General features: G+C 49.0%; 1 pseudogene; it reads left to right on the forward strand.

The window, feature by feature from the left end:
• The first annotated feature begins 10227 nt into the window (after positions 1-10227).
• On the forward strand, positions 10228-17354 carry LOC125405063 (uncharacterized; annotated as a pseudogene).
• The last annotated feature ends 462 nt before the right edge of the window (positions 17355-17816 follow it).

A 17816-nucleotide genomic window follows, 5' to 3' on the forward strand; every position in this document is an offset into this window, starting at 1 on the left:
CACACCATTGAATAAAATAATGCGCCCCCCACCTAAGAAATCATTCACATTAATGATGCCCCCCCACAAGAAGCCATTCACGGTCATCAGCTCCTCAGAAGGGACAGGAGCCTCACGGGACCTCCTCTGTCCTTGCTGGAATGTTGAAGGACTCAGTCTTGTGCTGTGTGTTCATGACTGCAGCAGCCCTGTCATACCTGGACGGCAGTGTTTCATGACAAACCTTCCCATCCTCCAACTCTTACGTTCTTTCCACTCTTGCTTATGAAATGTTCCCTGGGCCTTGGTGAAGGAAGACATAATTTTATTCTTCACTGTGACTGAATTGTGTGTAACCACATTCTCTTTAGCCAGCCTCCTCTTGGTGGACTTCTAGGCTGGTCTCCGATCTCGACCCTTGTGGATGGCGCAGCATGAACACAGGCATGCATGCATGTCTGCTATGTGTTGACTTAGAGTCCTGCGGTATATACCCAGGGGTGGTATAGCTGGTCCTAGGGACGTTCTATTTTTAGCTTCATTGAGAAGCCTCCACACTGATGTCTGCAGTAGCTGCGCCATTTTACAGCCCACCAGCAGGGAATAAGGGTTCCTCGTTCCCCACATCTCGGCCAGGAGTTCCTGTCATTTGCCTTCCTAATGACAGCCATTCTGACTGGAGTGAGATAAAATCTCAAAGCAGTTTTGATATGCATGTCCCCAACAGCTGAACATGTCAAACATCTTTTCATATATTTATTGGCTATTTGCTCCCGCTCCTGCTCCTGCCCCACCCCCACTCCCCACCAGTTTTTGGAACCAGAACATTAGAACATTTATCGTGTGACTGATGACTGAAGTCCTCAAGATGAACTGGATGCGGCAACAGCTGCTCTCCTCGGTTTAGGTGTCATTCCTTCATGGAGTCCATGTCTGAACCTGTGTTAATGATCATCTTTAGGTACATCATTTGCCCAGTCCTGGGAGTGTGTCTTCCCTCGGTCTTGGCACTCCAATTTTACTTCCTCTTGTTCTTGGCAGGAAGCCATGTGTGTCAGAGGTCCATCTCGGGAGGTGGTGGCCCTGCGAGTGGCACAAAGTGTGTAGCTTATTGGACACTTTTCTAAAGCCGCCAGTCCCTTCGCCATCTTGCTTCTGCCTAAGAGAGTGTGTGTCTCCTTTTGAAAGCTCTGTTTATGGACCAGGTGACTGGGGGAGGAGTTGTTGAAGTCTTTATTCTACTAAGTAACATTTTAGCTCCCTCTTGAAGGACCATCAAAAAGCCTGCCTTTCCCCGGTGGTCTTCTACCACAGCCTCCATCAGGCTGTCCAGTGGCCCCTCATCCAGTCTCTGTTTCCTCATCTGTGTAAGGATTCATCTTTCTTAAGGCATGTTTGAGAAATAGGGTAGACGATGTATCTGGGATTATTGTCAGTAATCTCCTTGGGAAGAATAGAAGGAGGGAGACCAGACTAGGCGAAATCCAGTTCTCAGCAAGAGGAAAGCAAAAGTCCTTTCAAGGTGCCAGCACCCAGGCCCCTCTCCCATCATTCCCCGCCCCTTGACTCTCCCAGCAAAGTCATTTTTCATCCCCAAAGTCATTTGGCTTAGAGCGAGGGGAAAGAGGCAGTGGCAGGGTCTGTATTGTGCTGGCCTGGCCACCATCCATCACCCGAACGACAGGAACTCACCTCCCACAAATAAAGTTATGACAAGCGTCCCCAACCCATTCTTTCAGCCGTAGCCTCCCTGTTTCCATCATCTCTGACATTATAAGCCATCAGCCAAGTTGTTTGTCATGCCTCTGACAGGGCCTTGGCAACACGGGCAGGGGACCATGCCAAGGTATAGTTGCGCCGGGGCAAGTGCCCGCTCCCGCTGCTGCGGGTAATCCTGCTATTCCACACTTGCTCTGAGAAAGTGTTTCTCCCCATGGAGGCAGGAGTCCAGCTGTGGAGCAGGTAACAGCCCCTTCATTTATTCACACAGCAAATATTAGTGAAGTCCATCCTGTCCCCAAACCTGTAAGGTGTCCATGTGGCCACAAAGAGAAGTCAGGTGCATTGATGACCTAAGGGAGTGCCCAGTCCCAGTGGACAGAGAGGAAAGGGTGTTGACAGGCAGTGCAAGGACACCGCAGGTACTCTGGGAGTAAAGAGGTGGGGGTCACAGAGAGACTTGGGCAGGAGGCAGCATTTCAGCTGAGACCGCAGAACCCAGAGTAAAGACACAGTGAACATAAAGAAGGTTGTGGAAGGCCTCCTCTGTCCTCCTAAAGCGTAAACCTCACCAACCACCCCTCCACAAAGCACCAAAATGCAGTGGTGGGCAGAGCCCCGGGAGGGCAGAGGGAGGGCTGAGTACCTGGCCAGCGGAACACACGTAGACGGTTCTACATCTATTGTCTGGAGCTCTTGTACCAAGTGACCTCAAACTACGGAAAAGCATTCACTCCTGCAGACCTGGCTGTCTCTGGAGTCCATGTAGCAGAGCTGTTTCGTGTCTGCTTCCTGGCTTCCAGGGGCTGTGGATAGACCTGGGCTTTCCTTGGCTGGTAGACACATCCCTCTTATTCTCCTCTGTTCTTTGTAGTCACATGGCTGTCCCACTGTTGCCAGCTCTCACGCCTCCTTCTTCTGATAAGAAAACCTGCTGGCCAGGCCTGGGCCTCATGCCTATAATCCCAGCTCAGGAGGCTAAAGTCAGCATGGGTGGCATGGTGAGACCCTTCTCAAAAGGATGGGGAACGGGACAGAAAGGGAGATGAGAGGAGGGAGAGATGGGGAAAATAGGGAGAGGGGAGCAGAGGAGTCCTGCCTATAGTCCACGGCCATCCATGGATTTGTCTTGACTTCTTGTGCTATTTAGTTCTGCAAAGACCCTACTTCCTATAAGGTCAGACTCAGAGGGACCTAGGATTAACACTTTGACATATGTTAGGGGTCAGTACTGTTCGTACATGGCAGACCCAGAGGCAAGAGAACATACCAATTTCTGGGGACATGTGTCTTAGTATGACTGGAATATCAGGACAGAGTCACCTCAGACCTGTTTGTACCACCAGTGAGCAAAATGAACAAGGCCAAGCCCTTGATATCTCTGGGCCTTGGTCCACTGTCAGCCATGTGGACTTATTCTTCCAACTTCTCAGGGCGAAAGGTAGTCATTCCCTCCAGGGGTGGGGAAGAAGGCTCATTCAGTAAAGTGCTAGCCCTGCAAGCATAAGGACCTGAGTTCGATCCCCAGTAGCCACATAAAAAGCTAGCTGCAGGATTGTATATTTGTAACCTCACAGCTGGGGAGGCAGAAACAGACCCATCCCTGACTCATCAACCAGGCAATTTTCATCTACCCAATTGATAAGTTCCACCTTCAGTGAGAGATCTTCTCTCAAAAAATTTTTTTTAAGTTGGTGTGCAATTGAGGAACACGGCCAACATCAACTTCTGACTTACACACATGCATGCACGTATACACACGAGCTCGCATGCACGTATGCACGCACAGCACTGACTCATCCCGTGTTGTGTATAAATCAGGGACAGAAAGCAACCCAAACTGGCCTAAGCAATAGAAGACTGTGTTAGCTTCTATATTGAGAATGTCTAAGAATGAAACTGCTTCCAGCTCTGCTGGACCCAGGCTCCAGATGGTGTGTTCAGGATCATTGCATCCCACCTACCCTCTGGATTTTGTGCTGCATCAAAAGCCGCTAATGAACCTGACTATCTACCACGCATGCTAAGTAGCCATCGGAAGAGGGGACCAAGCAAGACACAGTCACAAGGTATATCAGGTAGGATCTTTCCCAGAATTCTGAAGCATGAAAATTGGCACAGCCAGGTAGGGGCTGTTTGTCTGCATTTGACAGCTCATGGTCCAAGCTTGTTTCAAAAGTTTGGTCTATGAGAATTGGCTCCTTGCCGATGATCAAAAGACACCTAGAGGGTCTGAGGAGGGTCTGCTGTGGGGATTGGTGGGTGTTGGCTACCTGTTGTCCTGGGAGAGGCCTGGAGGGTGACAGCAGTGGCTCCCTTCTCAGAGGGGAGCGGGGATGTCTCCAGGGTGTCCTCTCCGCCCCATGCACCTGCCACCACCTGCTTGCCAAGCATTGCAGCAGATCAGAAGACACAGGGGTGCACAGAAAACAGGGGTGCACAGGGGCTTTTCTCCAGCTGGTCCCAGACCCAGGGGGTCCCTAGAGAAGTGACAGACACTGCTAAAGTCCGAAAATAAAAGCCACTCCTTGCTTGAAGATCTCAGAGTTCTAGAATCTTCCTGCCTCAGTTTCCCAAGTACTAGGATTATGAGCCACCGCAACTGACTTGTGGTTTAGATATGAAGCAACTCAACCCACTGTGGTGGTTTGAATGAGAATGGTCTCCATATGGCCATATTTGAAAGCTTGGTCCCTGGTTGGTGAACTATTTGGGAAGGATAAGGATGTGTGGTCTTGGAGGAGGAGACACGTCACTAAGTTTCAAAACGCTAACACACCAGGCCCAGTGTCTCCCTTTCTGCCTCCTGTTTGGGAATCGGATGTAAACGTTCAGCTACTGTTCCAGTGCCGTGCCTTCCTGCCTGTTGCAGTGCTCCCAGCCATGGCAGTCATAGTCAAAGTTTGCCCCCTGAAATTTTAAGCCCTAATAAACTCTTTCTTTCATTTGCATTATGAGGTGGCCATGAGCCTTAGGGAACCAGGCACGGAGATTCATTTTGAATATGGAGTATCCCCAAACAGGTTTTCGTAGCAAAGGTTTGGTTTCCAGCTGGTTAAGCTAAGAAATGACTATCATTATTTTGAACTAATCAATGGATTCGCTCATCAATGGATGCATAATTGATGCATAATAATTATGGGAGTGTGGAAACTAGGAGGTGGGGATCTTCTAGAAGGCAGCAGGTCACTCTCTGAAGGGAGAGCCTTCAAAGGGTAGATCTTGTCATGGACCCTGTTTCTCATTCTCTGTCTGCTTCCGACTGCTGGGAGGTGAGCTGCTGCTCTCTGCCGGTTTTTCCGCCATGATGTTCCTGCCTCACCACTGGTCCTTAAACAACAGAGCTAGCTGGCCATGAACTGAAGCTGAGCTGAGTGTCTTTTTCCTCCTTTCCGTTGACTTGCTTGGGGATTTTGTAGTTGCTAACCGGGCCCTCACTTTCTCGTCCATCTCCTGAACAAGAATACAAGTAACTCTATCGCAACCTTACACATGGAGAAGCTGATGGGCCAGGCATAGGATGCCTGCTCTACACTTCTCTCTTGATGTACAAACGACCGAGTGAAAGAAAAGAAAATAGCTGTGTATCATGTTCTCATACCAATTCTTGAGATGAAGGGAAGTTTTTAAGAATCAAAGACCAAAATGGAGAAAATGAGAATTTTTTTTAATAAAATTAAGCTTATTTTATTTGACTTGAAAGACTGTCTTTTTATTCTGAGTTCATGTTCTTCCTACTTTGAGGATGTTTAAAATACCTTCCCTTTACAGAGTCACATTAATGAAAAATGGTTATTATGGTCATTGTTGAACTTAAAAATGTTTTTATTAGGTAAAATAAAAATGTGGTGATCCTACATTGGTCTCTCTCTCTCTCTCTCTCTCTCTCTCTCTCTCTCACACACACACACACACACACACACACACACACACACAAGTGTTTTGGGATCTAGAGAGATGGCTAGGTGTTTAAGAGCCCTGAGTCTCTTCCAAAGGACTTGGGTTTGTATTCCCAGCGCCAACAAGACAGCCCACAACAATCTGTAATTCCAATACCAGGGCATCTGACACCCTCTTCTGGCCTCCAAAGGTGTCAGGCATCATGTGGCACAGAGGCATACATGTAAGCAAAACACCCACATGCACAAAAATGAAATAAACCTACAAAAATTTAAAAAATATTTACTATTGTATTGGCCCCCAAAACTTAAAGCAAAAAAACCTAGAAACACAGAATCAGAAGCCAGGCAGCACGGTTGATCATTTTGGTCTCTGATGAGGACCAGTCTCAGTGACTGTTTTGACAGCCTAGCCTAAGGCAGCTCTCCCCACCCCTCTCCCACCTTGTTCTCTTTTTCCTCTACTCCTCTTTCCTATTTCTTTCCTTGGGGGAAGCTCCGAGTGCTCAGAGAGCATCTTATTTGTGCAGGCACCTGTTTATTATCTGCTGTCTAAATCTGTATGCAGACAGCATGGGGTCTTGTTCACCTGCTCACCTCCGCCTAGCAATGTTCTTGGTGTGGAGTAGGTGCTTGGAAAGTGCGGAAGGAAAGGAAGGAGGGAAGGAGGAAGGGAAGGAGCCACAGAGGGAAGAGCCATGGAGCTTGGGACCTCAGTTTGGAGAATGTCAGTCCGGTGCGACTGTCACTGTGGATCCTCAATGCCATCACCCTTCATCATCTCCGTGACCTCAGCAAGCACCCCAGTGCCAATAGCAGCCCTCTGTTACTTAAGAACCTGCCTCTATGTCCCATCCCACAGCAGCCCCTGGAGCCCTTTTCCTCCCAATCCACAGCCACACAGGCACATAGGGTTAATGCGAGATCCAGCCCCCATCCCAGGGGGCCCTAGGGATTGGTGGCCCCATGCCCTATTTCTCAGCCATTTATTTACAGCTGAGCCCTGATTGCCCAAGCCAGTGTCTCCTGGTTGCCTGCTCTCTCACCTCCCAAATGCCTCCCTTTGTTAACCCTTTGCTTCCAGTTCTGTTTTGGGGGGTAGCCAATTTCGACATAGGCTGGGGCACCTCCCCATAACCTGCTAGCCTCTTCCCTTCACTTTCCTTCTTGATCCCAAATCTCCTGCCTGCTCTTTCCATGACTTCTACAGAAATGCCCCTTTGGCCACCCTCTCACCTCACCTGGCAGACAAGCTGCCAGGTCTTGACTCCCTTCCAACCTGGCCTGAGTTCCAAGAAATTTTAATGAAGAGCCTTGTCCGGGCCCTGCAGAGCCCAGGTGCTTTGCAGCCAGGGGGAGGGGGGGGAGGGCTGCCTGTGAAGGAGTGTGTGGTGATTGAATCACCTGCTGTCTCCTGGCTCCTTCTTTTGTTCCTAGATGCTGCCTTCAACCCATGACCTCCTTTTTCTCCTCTGCCCCTCCCCAGCAGCCATCATAGCAGAAGAGCTGACTGAGCCTACCTAGAACAGTCCGGTATCAAAACTCACAGGGCACACATCCAGACTTCCTGTTCCAAGTCGTTCTTTAGGGACCAGTGATGACGCTGCTTTGTTTCGTTGTATCGTGTTGTGCTTCGAGACAGGTGTAGCCCGGCTGGTCTAGAGGTCACTGTGTGAGCCAGCCTGGCCTCAGATTTGCACTAATCCTCCTTCTGCGGTGTTCCACATCCTGGGATGACAGGTCAAGCCACTCCTCCTGACTTAGAATGATTTTCATAAAAATGCTTATCCACATCAGTGAGGAACTCTAAGCTGGAGTAGAACCTGATGAGAAAAATCATACAATCAACATCCGTTCTCTCATTATCCATCCATCCGTTCATCCACCTTTGGGGAGTATGTCAGTGTCTAAGTCCTGGGGTACAGGATGTGGCTCTCACCGCCAGGACCTTGCGTTCCAGTGGGGACCATAGCAGTCAGTGTGGAAGTAGGAACAAAAGAGGAGGGAGTCACAAAAGAGGAACTTCCAGGTGGAAGGTAATGGAGGAGCCAAGAAGCACCCAGAAGCTGGGAAGAGTCCAAAGACTCTTATGGAGCTGCCAGTGAGCTGAAGACTCAGGAGCTGCCACCGTGGCTGAGAGAAAGGAATACCTAGGCATCCTCGTTGCTCCTACACACAGTATAGAGTAGAGCAAGGGAGTGGAGAAGCTGAGGAAACAGACAGCCCAGGATGAGAAGACTCTAGAGAGGTCAGAGCAGAGCACCGGGGAACACAGGGAAGAAGCTTTGCCCGGGGGAGGGGGGGGATGCAGAAAATGAGTGGTCAATTAGAGCTGGGCTTTGAGGTATGTACAGGAGTTTGTTGAGCATCATGTTAGAGGAGTGTGGCCCAAGTAGCTGGCATAATACACAGTAGTTCCTCACTATCCTAAGGGGATGTGTTTCAGGAACCCCAGTAGATGCCTTAAGCCACTGGTCGTAGTTGACTTCACCGGTGATGATGACAGGCATTGTTATTCAGATTCAAGTCACACACTCCTCTCGCTCTAAGGCCGCCCCCATTCTTTAAGTCTCAGCACAAGGCCACGTTGGGATGAGCCCCCCTCCCCCCCCTCCCCCGCACCCCCTGAGGCCTGCCTTTTGCCAACGTTACTCTTAATTACCAGCAGACCTGAGGAACCCTCCTGGGCTCCCACGGGGCCAGAGTACCTGGGACTTGTGGACTCAACACTGCCCCCTAGGTTGAGAAGTACCCTCTCAGCCCAGGGTTTATCCTGAGCCCGCTGGCCTTGCGCCTTTGGCCGACAGTCACAGGGAGGGGCTGGGGGCACAGGACCAAGGGAATCCAGTTTCCATTTTGCTCTAGTTCACGTTTGCAGTCCAGATGCCTCCAGATCTAATTCCGAATAAATAATTGTGCTGAGTAACCTGGGTCCCTTGGTGATTAAGTAAACAGGCCGAGGCGGGTGGAAATTGAATTAGTGCCGTGTGCTCAGCTATTATCACCCACCCCTTCTCATGAATATTAATGAGGGGTTATTAAGAAATGTAAATGCTGCCCCAGGGGGCATGGAGATGGGGAGGGGGGGTCAGGACCAGAGGGCAGACCCTTCAGAAAGCTGTGTGATCGAAGGCATTTTGGAAATTATGTCGGATGGTTCTTTTCTGTGCTGTGGCAACATTTTCGGACACCTCGCTTTTATTAAAATGAGGAAAAGGGAACAAATTTTAATTTGAGAATAAAATTAGCATTTTCCAAGCAGCCTTGGCAGCAGTGAGGACATATTTTGCCAAAAAACCGGCTATTCAGGGTGGGGCGGGGCAAGGTTGTGTTGTGGGGTACAGCTGATGGACGATTAGTTCTCTCTGTTCATCTCCAGGCAAGGGAGTAAACACATTAATCTCTGGGCAGGGAGCAAGCTGGAAGATGCTGGAAACCTACAGGAGGCCGCAAAGTCTTGCCTGGAAAGCCAGAGACTGCTGACCCAGAGAGGTCAGGCTCTGGTCTGAGGTCACACAGGAAGGCCAGGAGCTCTGACTGAGTTTTGCAGGCAAGATGGATGAAGGAGCCTGCTTCTCCCAGACACACTGGGCAGGGTGCAGGGATGCAGCTCTTCTTGCCTGGTCTCCCTGGCCCTAGGCTCTCTGGTCCTGCCCTCACCACTCTGTTCCCATCTCCACGGCCAGATTCTTCCCCACACTCTCACGAGGCCTTCTTTCCACTCTCTAGCCTTCCACGAACCACTAGCTCCCTTAGTCTGAAGATGACTCGGCTCTTGTCATTCTTGTCCCTCCGGGATCTGACTCCAGTTTAAACTGGTGCTGCTCTCGGCAGTTGCAATTGGATGGACAGACGGTAAGGAGACAAGAAGGAAAGACAACGAGGCAGGAGAGAAAGATGGAAGGAAGAAATGGAGGAGGGAGTAAGTGGTAAGGACCAATATTCCAGATTTGCTACGACTACGTAATGCTGTTGACTTAGCGATGAAACCGACAGCTGCCGTGGCCTCATGAGCTCACACTGGGCTATCCTGGACTGATTGCAGTGCCTGCATTGCCGGCTCCCAAAGCATGCATAGCTGTCTCCGCTCCACAGAGGACATAGAGCTCATCCAGGTCTAGTACTTTACCCCAGGTCACCATGGACACCAGAGCTTGAACTCTGGCCTACTACTACTACCTTGGAGCTAAGGATGACCTTGAACTTTCTGATCATCCTGCTCCCTCTCCTAAGAGTGGAGATTCAATTTCCAAGACCCACTCCATCTTGAAAAAAATATCTCTTCTGGATTAGGGCTATAGCTCAGTTGGTTACATGCTTGCCTTGTATGGATGAGGCCGTGGATTCCGTTCCCAGAGCTGCCTAAACTGCATGTAATGGTACACACCTGTGATCCTAACACTCTGAAATTAGAGGCGGGGGGGGGGGGGGAATCAGAAGTTCAAGGTCATCCTTGACTTCATGGTGAGTCAGGCTAATCTGGGATATATGAGACCTTGTCTCAAAACGAACAAGAAGAGAAAGAGACAGAGACAGACAGACAGAAACAGAAGCTGCCTTTGAAGACACAGGTACAATTCACCTACTTCCTGTACCCAGAGGCAGCACACAGGCTGTCAGAGATCCAACCATGCTGTGGTCCCCACAATATCCCCTAGAAGAAGTTGACATTGATCCTGTGGTTCCTACAGACATCCTCACCAGGAGCCCCCGAGCTGCCAACAGGAGCCCCAGGTGTGGGGCTCTTGGCCCTCACCACCCGCCCCAGCCCCAGACAAGAAAGAGTGGATGGGATCTAACTCATGCATTTTAACGACTTCTCCAGCACGCCTCGCTCCACCCGCTCGCTCGCAGGAATAAAGGCTGACAGGAGCCGCTGAGTTAATCAGAGTGGGTAATAGAGGAAAAGACAGGAATCGCTGGCCAAATTGCTGCAGAGAAAAATGGGGCAAAAGCATGAGAAGCAAGTCAGAAGTGTCCAATTAAAGCGTGGCGTGTTTAAAGGGCAAGACCCACATCCCTGAAAGTTCTCGTAGCACAAGTCTCTGGGGGGCCCGAGGGCGCCCTCAGCCCTGAGGATCGTTTCTCATGGTTTACACATGAATTCCTTTATATCTGAGTAGATATTTTAATGCATATTACAAAAATGCAAAAAGCATATAAAACCTGCTATTTCATGCATATTATTGCCTAGAATGAGTCTGAGAAGATATTTTATTACTAGTCAATTAAAAGAAAAATTTTATTTTTAAAGGAAAGAAGAATATGGTAAAAAATATGATGTTGGCTCTTTGTGTGCGTGCGTGTGTGTGTGCATGTCTGTATATGTCTGTGTGATCTGTTCATGTGTGTCTGTATATGTGTGTATGATCTGTCTTTCTCTGAATGTTCATGTCTGTGTGTGTGTCTTTCTCTGTGTGTTTTGTGTGCATGTTTTTATGCCTGTGCGTGTATGTATGTATGTATATGTGTATATAATCTGTCTATTTCTATGTATGTGTGTGTGTACACAAGCCTGTATATACACATTCATAGGCCAGAGGAGATATCAGGTGTCCTGTTCAATCACTCTCCATCTTAGTCCCTTGATTGTCTTTCACTGAACCTGGAGAGCAAGTGCGCCCCACTGGCCCTCCTGTCTCTGCCCCCAAAGTCCTGGGGTTATAGGTACATGCCCGGCTAGGCCAAGCTTTTTGGGGATATGAGGATTTGAACACAGCACACACTCTTACCTACTGAGCTGTCACCCCAGTTCTTCATGTGAGCTCTTCCATGAGCAAAGCTTGGGAAGGAATATATGAATTCATTGTTACTCAAAGTAAGGTGCATGGGTCAGCAGTACTTGTGTGTGAGTGTGTGTGAGATCCCTCTGTGTGTGTGTGTGTGTGTGTGTGTATACACACACACCTTCCCCATACCTACTCTGTCCATAACTGAATTTTAACAAGAGTAAAGGTGACTTGCATATACATCAATACACAGTGTTTTAAAAACACAAATCCTTGGTGAGAAGGAACCAGCTAGAGAATGCACAACAGCCCCTCAGGCCCGCTACCAACAGCTCCAGCTGGCAGCACCAACTCCCATCAGTTTATCTGACTTCTGCCAAGGCTCTGAAATGCCAACTATGTCGGCCTGCACTTGATGTCAAGGTTGGTACCACCCTGCAAAGGAGGATGCCAGCCAGGAGATGAACTCTTGCTTATTCTAACCTGGAGGCAAAAGATCGCAAAACAGTTGCCATCCCAAACTACCCTGGGGTTTATTTAAACGGAGGCAACCAATGGGATTTCAGCTAGCTCCTCTGCTCTCCTACTGGGACCCCTCCAATCAAACCCCCACCCTTCAACCTACACCCTGTCCCACACCTGCTCTCCAGTATGCAGCTGCAGAAGCTTAACAGCCAGTGTTGGGATAGTGCAGCCACTCCAGACCAACCAGGGGCAGGACCCCTGTAAAATGTGGGCTTGTGGGCTCAAGCTGGAAGAGGGGTGTCACTCTCTCCTGCCAGAGCCCAGAGCCCCGTTCTCATTGACTCTAACCAGAAGGATGAGGAGGCGCTGACACCAAAAGTCCTAAAGACTGAGGAACAAAGGTACTGATTCTGTTGCAAATAAAAATAAATTACTCGCAAAGAGGAAACAAATCCTTATCTTTAGGACAATGAAGACAGTTTCAGACGTGGTCCTGGGGAAAGAACACTGGATTAAGAGTCCACTCCAGGGGCTGGAGAAATGGCTCAGCGGTTAAGAGCATTGCCTACTCTTCCAAAGGTCCTGAGTTCAATTCCCAGCAACCACATGGTGGCTCACAACCATCTGTAATGAGGTCTGGTGTCCTCTTCTGGCCTTCAGGCATACACACAGAAAGAATATTGTATACATAATAAATAAATAAAATATTTTTTTTTTTGAAAAAAGAGTCTACTCCAGCCAGAAGATTCTCAGCTGGGTGTGGTGGGCACACCTTTATTTCTGGCACTCAGAAGGCAGAGGAACAAGGATCACTGTGAGCTAGAGGCCAGCCAGGGGCTACAGAGTGGGACACTGTCTAAAACCAACAATAAAAAACAAATGTAAATCGAACCTGGTGACACTACTTCACACCAGCCAGCAGGGGATAGCACAAATAATGCTAAGAGACAGAGAACAAGCGTTAAGGAGGATGGAGAAACCAGAGCCCCTGCTGGGAGCATAGCAAAGGGGAGCCACCCCACCCAGAAAACAGCAGGCAAACCCAGAAAACAGTAAACATGTGACTCCCTGTGGCCCAGCAATCCCAGTCCCCAGTCTCTTACAGCAGTAAAAACATATCTTCACACACACACACACATACACACACACACTCACACACTCACAAAATGTGTACACAGATGTTTACATGATTGTTATTTATAACAGTGAAAAATCAGAAACAACCCACAGGCCTATCAGTGGGTGAATGGTGGGTAAATACAGTGTGCACACACATGAGGTGAAATATTACCGGCAATAAAAAGGAACAGAGTAGTGATCCATGCTTCGGCATTCTGCTAAGGGAAAGAAGCCAGTCACTGAGAACTGTCTGCTGTAAGCTTACATTCCTGTGAAATATCACAATAGGACTATCAGTGTAGAAAGCACACCAGTGGTTGTCCAGCATGTGTGTGTATGTCTGTGTGTGTAGGTACATTGCACACGGAGGCCAGATGCCGACCTGGGGTGCTGTTTTTCCTGCACTTATCCACCTTACTCTTTGTGGCAGGGTCTCTCACCGGCCTGAAACTTATTAACTAGCCCAGGCTGACCAGCCAGTGAGTTTCCTGGTTCCTCCTCCCCCGTGTCATGGTCACGACTGTGTGCCATCACATCTGGCTTTTTGTGTGAGTGCTGGGGCTCGCACTCAGGTCCTTGTGATTCTGCAATCAGCACTTTGCCAGCTAAGCCTTCTCCCCAACCCACTACAGCTACTTAGCTGTGCATTTTCAATGCGAGTTTGTATGGTATAGAGACATAGTAATAGTCCCTCAGAGATGTCCGTCTCTCAGTCCAGACCCCACAAGCATGCTGGTTACCATGGTGAAGAAGAGCTTAGTTTGCAGTGGGAAGGAAGATTCCCCACCTGCTGGTTTTAAATGAGGGAGGTTTTCTTGGGGGACCCAGATGGAAGTGTAATCCCAAAGGATCTTGAAAGTCGAGGCAAGAATCAAAGAGGAAGGAGAGCAAGGACGTGTGGCTACCACCGAAGCCCCAGAAAAGGAGCCCTGAGCATGAGGCCCCCTCTCCAAGCTTGACAAGAAGAGGAAATGGAAGTCTCTAGAGCAACCTCAGAAGAGGAGCGCACAGCCCTGCCAGCACCTTGATCTTAGCCTAGCAAGATCCAGCCCTCTTCTGAGCTCTTGATCCCGAAGAGGGGCCACTAAGCGTGTGGTCACGTGCTGCAGCAACGGCAGAGAATCCACAGGTGTACCGTGTCAGCTACACGAAGGTAAAGCTATTTAAAAGCGATTGTTGCCTTAGGCAGCATAAGGAGAAGTAGGGGTTCTAGCGGGATGGAGGTGAGAGTCTCTTTATACTATAAGGGAGACAGAGCCCATATGGGGCTCAGCTTTCAATTATGTACTGTAAGAAGAAAGTGGGAAACCCAGCGTGGGCTCAAACAGAAGTCAGTGTGTTGGTGGGAAGATCTGGCATGCTAGGGGAGCAGCTTCCCAGGAATAGGGAGTCTTCAAGTGAAAGAAGACGGCAGCCTACCTGTTCTTGCTGGTAGCTACTGCGGGACACGTGGTGTGCCCCTTATAGATCCAAAGCTCAGCTTAAAATGAACTTGCTTCTCTCTTTAAAAAACATTTTACTTGGAGGCTGGAAAGATGACTTCCTGGTTAAGAGCACCTGCTGCTCTTAGAGATAACCCACGTTCGAGTTCCAGCACCTACATGGGGCTCACAACCATCTGTAACTCAGTCGCACCTTGTCTGGCCCCCGTGGGCATCAGGCACGCACTTGGTGCACACATACACACATGCGGGAAAAACACCCATGCGTATAAAATAAAATGAAAAAGCCCTTAAAATATTTTATTTTAGCCAAAGTCATGGTTACTTAGGAAATATAAATAAGCTAAGAGACAGAGAGAGAGAAAAAGAGAGAGAAACAGAGAGAGAGAGAGATAGAGAGAGAGAGCGCAGGGGCAGTCAGTGGCTCAGCAGGTAAAGGTACTTTCATTCAAGCCTGATACCTGACCTCCAGTTCCAGGACCCACATGGTGGAATGAGAGAATGGATTTCCCCAAGGGGTCATCTGACCACTACACATGCACATACACACACACACACACACACACACACACACACACACACACTAAATAAATAAATGCAACAACAATAACAGCAATCATCACCATCATCTTAATTAAAAACACTAAGCAATCATTCAGTGTTTTGGTGCAAGTTACAGATGCTTCTGGCGCCCTGCCCCAGAGAGGAAAATCCAGGCCTGTCATTGCCATTGTCACCTTCTCAAACCTATCTCAGGTCAGATGATCGTGGGGTGCTTGCTGAAGGAACGTGCGAACCACGGACACAGACGTTTTTAATTCACAGCCCCAGTGCCTCCTGCGCACACAGCCTCTCACCTGCTCCCCCGCTGCTAATCTCCTGGGAGCGTCTTTCCAGTTCAATAAATATACATTTTTATCCTGGATGTAATGGAGCTGGCTAGACTGCAAATAGAATTCAGGGGGACTGTGAACTCAAATGGGCGGGAAATTATATTCTTATTTTCACTTGCCTCAAACTGAAATTTCTCATTTCCTTCGGTTTAAACGTGGACAAGCAAGCTGGAGAAGCACTGGGGTAGCTACCGGCTGACTTCCAGCCATGCCATTTGTGCTCACCACCGCTGTGAGCTGACACTGGCTCTCACACCTGCCCATGGGCCTTGTTGGTGAATATGGTAATTAGGAAGCAAGTCAATTACCATATCAGGACTTTTAAAGTGTGCACCCGTGTGTGCATGCGTGCATGTACTCACACATGCTGGTTTTTCTGTTGTTGCCATTGTTTTTAAACAGCCCCTACAACACTTTGACAATTGTTCCCTGATATTTGTCTTCATGGAAACCTTAACATCTTATGTGTTGAGAACAATTCTTCTGAGAAATAATCATGCTGTTCTTCATAGCAAAAGTTAAGAATCCATAACTAGCCAGACCTGGTGGGGCATACCTGCAACCTCAGCCCTTGGGAGATGGACTGAGTGCTGGGAATATCATTTTCAGGTGTGTGATTTTTGCTTACGCTGCATTTGTTTAACTCTGTGAAGCTGTGGTTCTTTGCCTGTCTGAAACACCTGATGGTCCTAATTAAGGCAGGAGCAAGGATAGGTGGGGCTGGCGGGCAGAGAGGAGAAATAGGAGGAATCTGGAGGAGAATAAGGAGCAGTGAAAGAACAAGGAGAGGGGGCTGGAGAGATGGCTCAGAGGTTAAGAGCATTTGCCTACTCTTCCAAAGGTCCTAAGTTCAATTCCCAGCAACCACATGGTGGCTCACAACCATCTGTAATGGGGTCTGGTGCCCTCTTCTGGCCTGCAGGAATACACACAGACAGAATATTGTATACATAATAAATAAATATTAAAAAAAGGAACAAGGAGAAGAAGACATTAGGAGCCAGCCACCCGGACAACCATGGAGTAGGAATGAAAGAAAGATATACAGAGAAGTAAAAGAAAGAAAGATATACAGAGAAGTAAAAGAAAGGTAAAAACCCAGAGGAAAAGGCTAATTGGGATAATTTAAGTTAAGAAAAACTGGCAAGAAACAAACCAAGCTAAGGCCAGGTATTCATAACTAAGAATAAGCCTCCACGTGTGATTTATTTGGGAGCTGGGTAGTGGTCCCCCAAAACCAAAAGAGTAAAACAAACACAACAACGGAGGAAGGATCATGAGTTCAAGGTTCAGTTACATACATAGAGACTTCAAGACAGACCTGGGCTTCATAAGACTGTCTTTTAAAAAAAAATTCCTGGCTGGCCAGTGGTGGTGTACACATTTAACCGCAACACTTGGGAGGCAGAAGCAGAAGCAGGCAGATCTGTGAGTGTGAGCCTGGTCTATAAAGTGAGTTCCAGGATACCCCGGCTTACACAGAGGAAACCCTGTCTCCAGAAGAAAAAAAAATTCCTTGGGGCTGGCAAGATGACTCTGCAGATAATGCACTTGCCATGCAGGCCTGGTGACCTGAGTTCAATCCTGGACCCCACATAAGAGGTGAAAGGAGAGAATCAACCCCACAAAGTTGGCCTCCGACCTTCACACGTGCACTGACACGCCATTCATGTATTTGGGGCAGGAAGAGCACAAGAGTGAGCCCGTGGGGGGGGGGGGTTGTTGAGAGTCATCAGGAGGTCAGAAGGATGGATGGTGGCCTCGACCCCTGGATATTTTAGCAGCTTATGGCATCATCTGCTTCCTTGGTCCCCTTGCAGCAGTCCTGCAGCTTGCTGTGGTGGACAGAACTACCTGGAGAAGCCAGTAGCTCTCAGGGTGATAGCGAGAAGGACCCTGTCCCCATCACAGCCCAACGCTATCGGATTCGCTTGTTTCCCTACCGAGTATCTAGTGACATCTGCCACCCACACAAGGCACGGGGGCAAGGAGCCAGGATGCTTCCTCTCCTGGACCTCATTGCCAGGACCCATGTGTCCAAAGAGGGGCCCACATGGCAGCCCTGCAGAGCTGGCTCCTGTTAGTCGGCTGTGCTCCCTGCACTACTGAAGGCTAATTGCTTCTAAGAGCTGAGCTCACTGAAGGGGAAAATACGAGGCGGCCTGACCTTTGCTGGGCTCAGCCAGCCAAGGCTTCCCACTCACCCACCCTGCCTCCTCTTCTCTCTGGAATGACTGCTAATGGAAGGGGGAGTTCCAGTCCCCAGGCTGAGGAATGGCCATGGTGATGCACCCAGCACCAGCAAGGCAGGGGTCGCTGGGCTCTGGTTTCTGGGCACCCTCAAATGCACAAGGGGTCAGAGGTTAGGGAAAGGACTAGAAGCATCAAGGAGGAGCTAAGGTGCTAGTGGGGGAGCTTGACTCCCTACCCATGCTCAGAGTGGGGAGAACAGTTCTCATGTGTCAAGGAAGGGATCAAGTATTTCTGCTGGCAGACCCCGTGACTCTGCAGACTGAGAGAAAGAGGCCTCCTGGACTCATCCATTTGCATGAGGTTTGAAAGCAGGCAACT

Source organism: Myodes glareolus, chromosome 10, assembly GCF_982192425.1.
Source record: "Myodes glareolus chromosome 10, mMyoGla1.1, whole genome shotgun sequence".
NCBI classification, from domain to species: Eukaryota; Metazoa; Chordata; class Mammalia; order Rodentia; family Cricetidae; genus Myodes; species Myodes glareolus.